Source organism: Calypte anna, chromosome 26 (genome assembly GCF_003957555.1).
Source record: "Calypte anna isolate BGI_N300 chromosome 26, bCalAnn1_v1.p, whole genome shotgun sequence".
NCBI lineage: Eukaryota > Metazoa > Chordata > Aves > Apodiformes > Trochilidae > Calypte > Calypte anna.
The window spans coordinates 1,898,270-1,912,382 of NC_044271.1; the positions used below are offsets into that span (position 1 = coordinate 1,898,270).

General features: G+C 46.7%; 1 protein-coding gene across 4 annotated transcripts in view; it reads right to left on the bottom strand.

Moving 5' to 3' along the window:
- Nucleotides 1-13,801, bottom strand: part of RAP1A (RAP1A, member of RAS oncogene family) — a 28,456-nt gene extending 14,655 nt beyond the window's left edge. Inside the window, exons 1-2 of one of the 4 annotated variants that reach the window (XM_030465616.1) lie at nt 13,715-13,801; nt 1,881-1,950 (exon numbers count right to left, since the gene is read on the bottom strand). The gene's annotated coding sequence lies outside the window, so the exon portion shown is untranslated. Of the gene's footprint in view, nt 1-1,880; nt 1,951-12,788; nt 12,952-13,016; nt 13,101-13,343; nt 13,434-13,714 lie in introns of those variants that run through there. The other 3 variants (XM_030465615.1, XM_030465617.1, XM_030465618.1) reach the window with 3 other exon arrangements.
- Nucleotides 13,802-14,113: the final 312 nt, after the last annotated feature.

Here is a 14,113-nt window from a genome sequence, read left to right on the forward strand (position 1 = left end):
TCCTCCTGACCCTTACCTGGAGACCCCATCCCACCAGCCTCCTCCTGACCCTTCACTCCTTGGCCAGAGGAGGATTCACAGTCTAAACGTGACACAAGCACACCTCCAAACAATAAATGAAAATAAATCCCACGTGCAGCAGAAGCCCAGGGCTCACAGTGCTCCCTGTGGTCACTGCCAAGCTCCCTGTCCCTCACCCAGGCCTTGGGGGGAATTAAAGCTGCAGCTATCAGTCCCAGCCTGTGGTTTTAAGCACCTTGGGGCAGTTTTTGTTCAGTTCTTGAAACCTGTATGAGCTGCAGTTGCTTAACTGTACAGAAATTGTGAAACTAAGTCAAACTGAAAGGGATTTTCCAGAATGGTAACTTCTAGTATCTCAAAGCAGAACAAGAGATAGCAATGAACTCTAGTACATTGTCAACGTTCTTGGTTAGGAGTCTGTCAGCTGTAAGCTCTTCTGCTTGGAAATTACCCTGAGAAGTAACTTTTACTTCCCCTCTTTCACAAATCCTGATTTTGGATGGCAAGGAGAGGGGAATGCCAATTAGCAAAGATGTTTCCCATTCCTCAGAAATTAAAGGAGATGCATTTTTTATGAAGCATAAATGCAGTTTATCTTCATCTTCCTACAGTTCCAGTTTGTTCCACCCATGAAAACCCAGAAAGCAATCAAGCTAAGGGTTAAATTTAGCTGTGAACTCTTTCACTTCTTATTTATAGTAAAAATACTTGTGGGAAAGTTTCAGCTGGGAGTAGTACAAAACTGGCTTCTCATTTCTTTCCTACAGTATTTGCTGATTATTTTTTTTTTCAGGTGCAACAGGAAACCAAGATCCTGAGACACATGAGCCTTATTACTGTAAACCCCACACACCTTCATTATCTCCCAGCTCCTTCACAAGTATGTTAATATTATCTGTTTATACAACCTGAACAGAGTGCTCAAGAAATTACCATGCTGCATCCCAGCCAACTTTTCACTCAGCAACTGTTCATGCCCACCTAAATACAGGCAGACACAGTAGCATTCATTTCCATCCAGAGCTCTGGAGTTCCATGCTGTGAAGGGATGGCATGGATGCTCTGGGACAGGGGGTTGGACTTCATCTTTTGAGGTCCCTTCCAACCCCTAATTTTCTGTGGTTCTGGCTACATTTTAAAATGAAATGAACTTATGGGTGTTAATTGTTTCTTTTGATTCAAGAACAGAATATGGTCACTGAGGGGCATAAAAAGCAACTGAAGTGTTTTACCAGCTCATCGAGAAGTTTATCTGGGTGGTGGAAAGAGAGCAGCATGAACAAAGGTAAGTGAACACAGCACTGAAAGTGGGAGCAAGAACTTCACACTAACTTAAATGTGCTGTGCACCCTGTGAAATGCAAATGTCTGAGTAGAAATGTATACATCTGAAGCAGGCAGTTTGTATTCATTACTTTCTCCTTCCTTCTCCAAACACTGATGGAGCTGGGAGTGACAGGAGGTGCAGATTTGCTGCTCAGTGCCAGGCAGACACATGAGCTGATGGGTTTGCATAACTTGATGAAACCTTGGCCCTAACTGGTGATACAATCCCCACTACATAAATAATAATAAAAGACTTAAAATACAAAATAATAACAAAAAGTAATAATCAAAGCAGACACATTCTTGACTCAGCTTTAAAATGAAAAACTATGGACTGAACTCATAGATCTGTATTTTATACAACAGCAGAGGACACCAGAAAAGACACAATACAAAACTTCCAGGTTCAGGCATGTAATTTTTTAAAAAATTCATTATACACTTATATACAGCTCCCAAATTCTCCTAACTACCCCTGTTTGTACAGTTAGCAAATTCATTTGAAATATATTGAGAACATTGAAAAACTCATACCTGGGCATAAAAGATCTCTCATCAGTGTTAGCAGCCCTGCTGAAGGTTTCTCCAGGCTCCCAAGAAGGGACTGAAAGACAACAAACAAACAAAAATGAATGCTTTTTCAAATGCTAAGGTGTGTAGGCATCAGTTTCAAACCAAACCATGTCTATTACAACATTTGCTCTCTGCTTTACCAGCAGATCTCCATGGGATTCCAGAATGCTCAGATCAAATCACCTTAAACTCAAGAACTCCATCACAACTCAACCTCACCTCTCAGACAGCAAGAGACTGAGGGGCTCAGGTGGAAACCAACAGGAAAACACAGTTTCTACTTGATGAAGTCATGAAAAAACACTTTACAAAGTGGACTTGCAGTTAAGGTAAACCATAGGAAGAAAACACAGCACTGACATTTCTTAGGTTACAAAGTAAAGAACAGTTCAATGACAGCTCCTACTGAATGTCAACAGGATCCAGGCTCCCACATCCCTCCTGCCCACATGGAACTCCAGAAACTCAGAAGAAGAAGACAGCTTTCTTCTGCAGGAGTGATGGATGCTGCTCAAGTCAAATCACCATGTTCCTGGGGATATTTCTCCCTGATACACTCTAGAGAAGTCATCACTTACAAAAGACAAACAGTTGGAGGTTGCACCAAGTTCACAATGCATTTTAGGAGATGAAGACACATTCCTTGCCAACCCCATTTTCATATATAACAGAAAGGGAGGCTGCAGCCAAGCAAAGCTCATGCAGCATTTTACAGATTTGGGAGAGAAAGGCATGGATGTCTGCATGACCTCCAGCACAGCCTGTCCAGGCTGGCTGTGACATCCCTGGCCATCACTTGCCCATTTCCCAAAGAGAGGAGCAGATTCTTGGGATGTTACAGCCACATGTCTTGGGTTATTTTTACCCTGGCAGTTAAATACTGAATCATGGCTACTATAAACAAACCTGTTTAATTTTGAACCTGTGCATGTTCTTCATGCCAGTTTTTGAAGTTAGTCTAAACTAGGTCACGAAAAGGAGTGGATTTTTTTTTTTAAGTGTCTACTAAACATTATGCAATAATCCACCAAAATCCCTTCATTACTCACAGCCGTGTTTGCAAAACAAACTCAACTCCAGCACTTCTGCAGGGGAAAGATTTACGACCATCAAAATCACACCAAAACTGACAGATCCCCTGCACAATAAAGACAAAAACCCAAACAAACAGAACGATAGAGCAGTGAAAACTGGAAACTTGAGAGCCAGGGCTCTGCCCTTGGCTTCACCGAGGTCCAGCACGTGCCAAGCTGCCGGCGGCACCGCGGTGGTTCTGCTGCCCGGCCCCACCACCAGCAGCTCCACTCACCAGCTGCTCCCCAGGTAATTATTTGTTACACACCGTGTTATTAGATATTACATTACTCAATGAATTTGAAAGCACATTAAATACTTCCTTCGTATTAATCAAAGCCACTGACAATTATGCAATTGCTCTGAGCGAGCTGCAGAAACGTGCCGGGAAGAGGGATCACAAATGGAAGGGTGTTTGCAAATCACACAATTAATTGAGGGATCCCTTAAAAAGTAACGAGGCAAAGGACACCATAGACTTACCCTGTCAGTCACCACGAAACTTTCTTAAATAATTATGAGATGTTATTTGAAGTGTTTAACCAGGAAAGGTCAGAGACCACCCCGCCATGTGCTCCTTCTGAACCACATCCAAATCACCATTTTCTGCATAATTTCACATCCTCTGAGGTGCACTGTGCAGGTTACTGACACAAGGCAAAGCCATAAAAGCCTGGGCTCAGAGAAAAGTCCTCTAGAAACAGCCTTGTCCTTTCTGCCTCGGGTGTTGAGCTGAGCACAGGAGCCACGGTACACGGACAACAGAGACACTGCTTGGAAAACTGCAGTCATTCATCAACTAAAACAGGGATTTTATGGACAAACATTGATCTTCCTCAGCCCATAACCTTTTCTGTGGCCAGCTTTACAGTGAACTTACAGTTTCAGATATCATCATGTTAGCTGCTATGGAAATGACTGCCTACTTATCCATTTTCAGATGCTTTGCTGGAGCAGCACTCCAGGCAAGGAAGGAGTCCTTTGGGCAGCTAAAGCTTGCCGTGATGAAATGGCTAATTTCTTTTTTGTCCTATTGGTCTGCATTTGCAGAAAGTTGCTTGGGATGTGTGCCAGACAGACAAAGGCAGGGGAAAGGAAGCCAGAAGCAAAACTCAAAGCCCAACACAGACTGCATCCCCAAATTAGAACACCACGCTACGTCACTGCCTGCGCTTGGCAGCCTCCCCCGACCCGACTGCAGCACTGCTGCAAACTTCATACTAATGAGCACTCATCTGCACGTGGGAGGGAAGACATCCACCTAAACTGTACAGATTTCAGAGAAATCTTTTCTCAATGATACACATAAAACCGTTTGAGAGGAAGGATCATGTAGCCTCATCACAGGAACTGAGCTGTGACGGATCACCCATCACTGAGCAGAGCTCCTCCTGAACACCACGAGCACACTCAGCCACTTCTCCTCTCCTCATCTACAGCTACTTCAGTATTATTGGGAAGAAGAAAGGAAAAAATATTTCCTTTCTCCTTTCCTCATCAGGAAAACATGTAAATGTTAAAGGGCATCCACATTTGACATGGCAGCCATTTATGGGACTTCCTCATCTGCTGTCTACCACATCCACAATCAGCCTCTGACTTCTAAACCCTACAGGGTTTTTTTTTCCCTGTTTTCTTTAGTGGAAAAAATGTTCTGACCTTTTTTTTTAATACGGATTAAATTCCAGATAGGCTCTAGGAGGTTCAATCATAGCAAACCACCAGCTACATTATACTTGGTAAGAATAATTGGTTGGGCTGATAGTAGCTTGGCAACGTTCTTAACTATGTTCTTCCTGGTTTATATAATTAGAGTAAATAAGTGACATGAGGTAGGTAAATTGTCACTGCAACTTCAGCTTGCACTTTAATTATTTCATTGCTGCAATAATGGTGACCAGACACTGTCACACAGCCCAGGCACTGGGCAAAACACATAAATTGGTCCTTGTATGGTCCCCAGCATCAAATCTTTGACGGAGAGACCAATACAACTTCCTCCTCATTCAGGTTTCTTTGTAACCTTGAGGTTTAAACTGCTCTTCAAATGTATTCCTACCCAGCAGTGATAAACTCTGAAGGTTAATATTAAGCCTTACTAATGTGTCATCTGCTAGCCTGGCCTCTCAACTTACAAATACCAGAAAACATTAGGATTCTTTAAATCTCACTGGCAATGCTGCAGTAACCAGTTTGTGTGTATACACTGCATCTGACCATGCAGACTGATCTAAAGGTCAGGTTTGCATATGCAGTCTAGAGATTTTCACTGCCTTCAAAACACTTCAGTGTTTGGTGTGCGTCAGCCACCAGCAACCCAAACACCGACTGTTCCCACGCAACTGCAGCTCCTGGGGTGCCTCTTCTGCCAGGGAGTTCTGAGTGAAAAGCCCCACTTACCATATGGCCACTTATTAATACTACATTGTTTTAGCAGCTTAAATAAAACCCCTCCAGCAATGAGTATCCCTGCATCCAGCACCTAAGGACAGTCAGTGGTGGATGTATTTTCACCACTTGAAATGTTTTCACAGCAAATTTGAAGGCTTGGCATGAATCTGTTAATGTACAGGATTAACTTGCAATAGAGAAGAAGTAAGACTTCCATTATAAGTGGAATTTCAAGTAACTTTCATACAAGAGAAATCATGGAGAGTTGGGCTCCTGCTCCCAGAAGAGATGATGCTTAACTCACAAGGAAGGCAGGACACAACCTCCAGCAGCTAACAAGATGAGTACCACTGGCATCACCCAGCAGTCAGGAACAGACTTATCTATTTTTTATGTGCCTTTGAAATGATAAGACGTAAACCAGTAGGAAAAAAATCTCTCCCATACATTAGTATTCAAATATGTTCAACTTATGGCCTGGAGACAGCCACTTCTGCACTCTGAGCAAGACTTTAGAGGGCACCCCACTTAATTTGAATGTTAATAGCCATTATCTGTGCCTTCCATTTTGGTTAGGACACCCCCACATCCAAGTCAAAACTCTTAAAATTAAAATGTCAACTGTTTTTTCAAGTACAACATCAGGCACATTAATGCACCTGCTGCTGGCAGCTCAGCTGCCCTGCTCCAGCTCAGAGCTAAATGAACTGGGACTGATGGTGTGGTGAAGGTTACCAGCAAACAGGTCATTTAACAGGGAGCCTGCAAAGTCCTGACATGACAGAATCAAGGAAAAGAGTTGCCTTCTGGGAATCACACCACGAGGAAAGCACGTTAGAGCACTAGAACATCTGTCTGATCATCTCAAAGGAGATTCCTGAAAAAGCTTCATTCTAAATTTGAGTGCATTCTTGTGATCAATATGCCAAGTGTACTAATGAAAGGAGACAAAGCCATAATAATATCATAATCCCTAAGACTTCCTAAGTGACCTGATGAATTAAAAGCCCTAAAAGGCTTTAATATTTCATAAGAAAAGCTGTCTGGAAGCATTTCAGTCTGGGTCTTCAATCTTAATGTTACTTTCAATTAAACAAAGCAAAAAGCAAATAATTGGCTAAATTTATTCTGTCTTCACCTGTATTTCATAAATCCATCATGATTTCTGTTCTGCAGGCCCAATATCCAGCACTATTCCTAACACATCAAACCTCAGGGTGAAGCAAGATGTGCTGGAATGGGACTACTGACGCAAAAAGGAGAACTGTGCCAGAAATAACCTTACCCAGTGAACTATGATTTACTTTAAACTATCACGTGGTAGGTGGCATATAAAAAGATATTATTCTGCATGTCAGCTGTCTGTAATGAAAGTTTTCCTCCTCTCAACAGCCCCTCCCTACAACTTCAAGTTTATTTGCATTAGAGAGAAGGATATTACATAAAAAGCAACATAAAAAGGCACTGCAACCAATACATCCAGCTGAACTGCTCCTCCTACATGCTGGGTGCTTTCCAGAGTGAGGGTCTATTCCCAACTAATGTGTTAAAAATGTAAGAGGAGCCCAAATCCAGCCAGATTATTCACCTGGTCTGAAACTGAAATCAGAAGTCTTGCTTCCAAGCAGCACAGAGCACTCAGAGCAGTGGCCCCAGCCAGCTCCACCACTGATGCTCACATCTCTTAAAGAGCAGATTTCACAGCTATGAGTTCACATGCAATGTCCTCATTTAAATATGACAAATGCACATTTTTTCAGGATTACAACACTCCCGAACACAACATCATTGGATCCAACAACTATTTCAACAAAAAACCCCAAACATTCCAGCCAGCCTTGAATCTGCAGCCCCAGCCACTCGCATGCAATGCAAGCTCTGGTTCCCTCTGCAGCTCCAGGTACACAAACAGTGCACCTCCAAAAAGCAGATTTTTTTCCATTAACTTTTGACAGGGATGCAATGCCCATCACAGAAATGCTCGTCCTGCTCCATACATAAGCAGATGAAGCACGGGGGCAGCCTGTTGTTTTCACTGCCTCATTTAAGTAATTATTAAATATCTGTTTCAGCCACCACGCTGCCACTGCTGTGGGCATACCCAGACCTCCCATTTCAGTACCCTAGATGGAGTTAAATACTTTCCATCTTATCAATATTCTAAATAACAAACCATAATGACTCAGGCCACCTGCCCAACAGGACTGCTATTGCCTGGCTCCTGGTTTCTTCAGTCAAACAAAATGGGAAGCACCAAGCACCTGCAGCTGAGCTTCCTGCTCTGCTGTTTGCCCTCTGTTACCTGCTCCTTCCTTGGGGAGGGTCAGGCTGTCCCCCAGACAAAGGGTTTTGTTCATCAGAAGAAAACAAACAGCAGTTTTCAAAGCTTCTGTCAGCATCTGGATTTCTCAAAAAAAAAAAAAAATTAAATCAAATCTGTGCTTCCACCCGGGTTGATGTGGAGCCACTCCAGCTGCAGGGAGGAGGTGCCTGTTCAGGTAGAGCAGGTATTTCCCAACACCCAGCACCCAATACCTGCCGGACCACTCGCAGCAACACACATCAAAACATCATCTTCATGTGGCCACAGTTGGATTCCCACAGCCACCAGACCTGCTCCAGCCAGCTGACAGGCTGAGAACAGAGCCCTTGGTCATGCCCTGTGGACTATCACGGGAGAAACAGAAACAACACAATCCTAAACCTCACCTCTCACTAAAGCTCCTGCCTGCTGCAGTGTCATGACTGAAACCTGCAGATGTGGAAGTTAGAAAACCCCAAGTGACTGATGATCAAAATTAGAGGTTTCTCGTGTCCCATTTCTTCCCACACACACCTCAAAGGATCTTCCCACAGCAGATGAATGCAATTTAAGCTTAAACACACCATTTCTGATTAGGAATGTAACACTCAGTGCCTCCTCCTTGAACACCACCCATCTTCCCACAGCCTCTTCATTTTAATATCATTAAATGGACTGCCTTAATTATTGCAGTATTTGCAAGGGGAGAGGTGATCTCTCAGTAACCAGTTTCTGTCCCGCTCAGAGCTCTGAAATCAACACTTGTTTCATACCAGACCTGGAACTGAAATAGCATTGGTAGGTTGAGCACTCAGTGCCTCATCCTAAATCCCAGAGAGCAGCAGCTGAGCAGGTGTGTGCTGTGCTGCCTGATGTCCCACTGTCCCCAGCTTCTACACAGCTTCTGTCTTCAGAAGAAGGGAGCTCAGGAAACAGGCATCAATTAACAAAATGTTCAGCATCACAGGAAAACACAGGTGTCCTCCAGTAATGAGCTGGTTAGCTCTGAATGGTTTCAGTCAGCCAGCAGACTCATAAAACCATCTCACAGGAGATGTCACCAACACAACGAGCAGTGCAGACCCTGAATCTGCCATAACAGAAATTCAGCTTGATATAAATCCCATAAATGCAGGCTGGTTCTTGCAAATAACAATCCATTACTGCTGGGGACAGAGAGTAAATATTCCCCCATTTATCCACAAGCCACAGGTCACGCTCTTTCCAGATGTAACAGGCAAGGAGATGGTCACCACATCATCCCTGCTACAGCAAAGGAGCTGCAGCATCCCCCTGCCCTGCAGGCTCAGCCACTCAGCGACACAGCTGAGGATGTTGAGGTGAAACCTAACTCACACCACAAGGTCTCAGAAACATCAGGCACGAGGCATTATACCACCTATGATCTGAAATTATTTTTTTTTATTTCTTTGCACATGGAAGGCACTACCTACTACACCTACTCTGCCCTCTCAGGACCGTCACCCACAGCAAATCCACTCGGACCCTGGAGGATGCTTCTCATGGCCTGCTCTGACACCTGAGCAACAGCAAATCCACTCAAAGCACACTTAGCTGCAGCCTCAGAGCTTACAGCAAAGCTAAAAAGCCACACTGAAATACAGAATTAATGTCATATGGCTAGATAGTACTTTCTCCATGTGTAAGCTCCAAGTCCATGCACAGGCTAATCAAAGATTATCTCTGTTTCAACATATTTATATAAAATGATGGGACAGCAAAGGAGTTTAAAATTTATGACTTGCCCCAGAGCTGTAATCTTACTGTACATCTGCAGAGAATGAATAACCCACTACTAAAGTCAACCATTCTGGGAAATAATTTTACTCATCAAAATTGTGCCTCTCTTCTTGGACTGACTAATGCAATTTATCACTTGTATGTGTAGGACTGAAATAAATTCATCTTCACAACTTCGTGCTCTACTTAACCATTCCCATTAACTGAAATATAATGAAGTTGGTTGTATTTGTACCACCAGTAATCTTTATGAAGAAAAATCCAGGTCCTCCTTTATCCTCTCCACACTTGGGGTGCTGGGACACAATCCAAAGAGGAAGCAGTTTGAGAGGTGAATTTTTTAGGACCTTTCTTGATACCCAGAGAGCAGTCTAGGACCCCAAATAATCTCACATCCTGGCTGCCACCAGACTTCAGGACTGCAGCAAACAAAACACCTCACTCAAGTTTTAGCATCTGAACAAGACAGATTGGATCAAACAAGAGAGCTCAGGAAAACCAGCTTGTCTTTCCAACTTTCTCATATTCTTACTGATCTCGACCATGAGGTGTCACGTTTCCAGGATCAGAAACCTTTGCAGAGTGTGAACACAAACACCTGAGTAAAGATTTGTCCCTGGGATTTACGAGCACCCCTTTAGGGAGATGCTTCCATTACAGTTCTGTTTCATTTCCTATTACTTATTAAATAAAAGCAAACTAGCAGCTATTTGGCATAAAAGACATTCAAGTTGTACTCCAACCACCATACTCACTACCTGCTCCTAAAACCAAACCAAAACCTGCCTCAAATCAAGGCCAAAGGGGAAAAAAAAAATCCAAACGCAACCCCAGAACTTGACAGAGTTTTAAGTTAAGTCTCTCCTGAAACTACTTCTGCAGAATTAACACACAAAGCTACCAGAAATGCTTCATGGTTAATGCTACTGCAGCTCATCAAAAATGAGAAGAAAGCAGTAAACTAGCAAGTTTCCCATATTTCCCAAATGAAAGACCCACAGCCAGCCCCAGCCAAGCAGCCTCTCCTGAATGGATTTCAAGCAAGGTTGAAAGGAACACCTAACCAAGGGAAATCCTAAATTTCAAACAGCTACAAGCAAAAAATGTTTCAAATATAAACAGTAGATATTTGAACTTCATGTATGTTCAATAGGTTCACTTCCTTTTCTCCTGTATAAAGAGATAACACGTTCCTGTTCCCAGAACACTGGAAAACTTATCTGAAAGAGGAATCCTGAAGTCTAATGAAGCTGCACAGAAGGAATCTGCTCTCTACATACTAAGTAGGAGTTCAAAGTGCCACCCAAGGCACGCGGCCTGCCCATGGCACAAGAAAGAAAGCTGCAATATATGGAACAAACAAACATTCTGAGTTGGTTATGACTATGACTCAATACACAATTAAAAGTTACACTTCAGAGTGTGCCCACGTTACACTTCTGCTATTCAATTACATTTCAGTTTTCTAAGAACAGCCCTCAGAGTGGATGAACAGCCAGGATGTGTCCCCACGTCTGTCTCTGTGTATCTGCAGCTTTCAGAGGTAAAGCTTTCTGGTGCACTCCACAAACATGAGTCTCCAAACAACAGCCTTACGGTGCCACTGGAGCTGCCCTGGAAACTCAGCCCATTTGGCAGTCTGTTCTCTCCCAGTCTTCAGCAAAGCTCCTTACCCTAAAAACAGCCACCCCAGAGCCAAGACACGTGAGGACAGACACTGCTCCTGGTTCCTCTGAGCCCTCGGTGTTACAGCTCCAGAGTCTGCAGCACCAGAACACCACCGAGGCTTCACGGAACCCAACACCATCCCTCAACTGGACTACCTCACCCTTGGTCACCCAGGCTGCAATAAACACCTGCTTTTACAAACTGTAATTTACTTTTCTGTGGACGCTCTTGGCCTGACAGAACACAAACACTCCTCCTGGTGCCTGGAGAACACTGTGCACAAACCCAGCTTATTTTTAGCAGCAGCAGCCCCGAGTGTGAGCACAGCATTTCCTGCTGACTCCACCTTGGAGCACGACAGACGAACTCTCATTCTCATTTCCAAAACTAGGATTTCACAACTTCTGCCACCTGGCACAGCTGAGAGAAGGAAGAGATGATCTGCTGAGAACTACAAGTGACAATTTCCCAGTTCCTAACTCGTCATTAAAAACTTTTGTTGGGGCACACTGTCAGTCTCCAGGCACACCGATGGCATTTGTTCTGCCACAACGAAGAAAATAACATTAAATGTTTTTAGTTATTAGACTGATCTTTTCCATAGCAACGGGATGTGAACATGGCATTTCCAGCATGAGTTCACTACAGCAATGTGGCAGTGATGTGAACAGTGGCCAGTTGGGACGTGGTGAACTACACCACTTCTACAGATGAAATAAGTTGCAGCTCCATCTAAAACTCCTCTGCAAGTTGCCTCACTTGGGATAACTTCTCATTAAGGCACTACTTTCTGCTTCTCCATGGCTTCATCCATCGCTCTAAAAACCTCACGAATCCCCACACCAAATCCTTTTCAGAATCTCAGGGACCTGCCAGCACCAGTGAGAGCTAATGACAAACTCAATGAGAAAAAGCAACTACAACTGTGACACTAGTGAAACATTTCAAGGCAGGCAGCACAACTCAACTGAACAGCCTTAATTTAACTCTTCCAATAATTGGTGTCTCTCTGCGTAGAGAAATACTTCTGCTCAGAGTTACAAAAGCAACAGGAATTACAGAGCACTGGTACAACACTCCGAAGGCAGACAGGCGTTTTCAAGTCAAACAACTATTTTAAGAAATATTATCTCCCTTGCTAAGCTACCGAAAGGAAAAAAAATTAGTTTTCATGGTTTGCCCTTCCTGTTTTGCAGCTCTTTCCAAGCTGTGAGCAAAGCCCAAGAATCAATTCCAGTTCTGTGGGTCAGTACAGACTCAGCGTGTCCAAACCTCAACTCTCCCACTGAGAAAGCTTCACAGAAATCCTTGCACCAAACCCAGACATGCTGCAGCTCAGATATTGAAAGCAAAGACACCAATTAACTAATAGAACCTAAACACAAAAGTTACCCTTAACGGAGAACAGCTTCTCTTTCAAACTGTCTCTTTAAAGCAACCCTAGGGAGCCCAAGAAACCATTTCAGAGCTGCAGCAGCCTGAGAGGAGCGGTCCCTGGGCCCGAGGATGAGGAAGGAGCAGCACATGGATCCGGGGGGCTCCAGGGGGGCTGCCCAGAGCCTCCAACACCTGCCCCCTGCCCACACCCCCCTGCCCACATCCCCTGCCCACCCTCCAGGGCGGAGCAGCGGATCCCGGCCCAGGCTGACCCTCGGTCCTGGCTCTCCCGTTACCTCCAGGGGTCCAATGGGTCGACACCACTGGACCTGTACGCCCTTTTACATCCCGGGGAACAGGGGGCCCGGTGCCCGCTCCCCTCGCACCCCAAACTGCCGGGAACACCACGGGAACTCGGGCTGATCCCCAGCCGGGGTGACAGCCCAGGGACACCCGCCCCCGACTCGGCCCCGGCCTCCCACCGCCTTGGCCGCCTTCCCTCGCCCGGACCCCGCTGTCCTCACCGGCACCGCCGGCCCCGGCACGGCCGCACAAGATGGATGTCCAGCCCCGGGGCCCAGCCAGGACACCCGCCTGCCGCGGGCTGCCCTCCCGCCCCACCGCGCCCGGGGGAAGCCGCCTCCCCCTCGCTTCCCGGCCTCCGGGCCGTCCCCCTGCCCCGCTGGCTCCCGCCCCAGCACCGGGACGCGGCTCCGCGGCCTCGCCACGGCCAGGCCCCAGCGGGGACGCCCGGAGCCGGCCCGCCGCCTGCCCGCCCGCCCGTCCGCGGGGCCCCTCCGCCTCCCTGCGCGGTCCCGGTCCCGGTCCCGTTCTCTTCCCCCGCCGCTCACCCGCCGCCTCCCGGGCCGCCCTCCGCCGCCTCCCGCCGCCGCTGGGCTCCGGGCTCGGCTGCTGTGCGCGGCGGCGGCGCCGCGTCCGCTCCGCCCTCACCGGCCGCGGCCCGGGGAGGAGCCAGCGGGGCGGGCCGGGCACGGCGGGGGCGCGGAGCCGGCGGAGCCGGAGCGGCGGGAGGGGACGGGACCGCTGAGGCCCGTGAAAAGTTGCGGGCGGTGGCGGGGGTGCCGGGGCCGCTCCCCGGGACAAGGGCACCCGCGGGGGAGAGCCCCGACCCCGGGGCTATGGCGGCCGCTGGGCCCGAGCTTCCCTCCCGCAGCCGCCACCCCCACACCCGGGGACCGGCCCCGCAAACGCCCCGGCTCACCGGCTGCGGCTGGAACGGGCCCAGCGATGGCTCTGGGTGACAGCGGGGAGCCGGCAGGGAGCGGTTCCTTATCGCGGGGAGGGCGGGAAAGGGAGGAGGCGGCAGCCCCCAGGCTGCGGGGCCCCGCGCTGCCGGGGGACGGGACCCCGATCCCCGGGGATGAGCCCGCTCCGCACCCTCGGGGCTGGAGAAGTGTTGGCACTGCAGAACAGGGTCAGGCTTTTTATTAAAACCAAACAAAAAACTGTACAGAATAAAGAAATGTGATGCTGGTCTCACCAGTTGATAAATAAGAATTATTTATTTTTATGCAGAGGGTTTTTTTTCAGGTTAAAACCATGTAAATATCCCATGAAGAGCTGTTGCTTCTTCCATGATTGGGGTGCACAGCTCTCCACG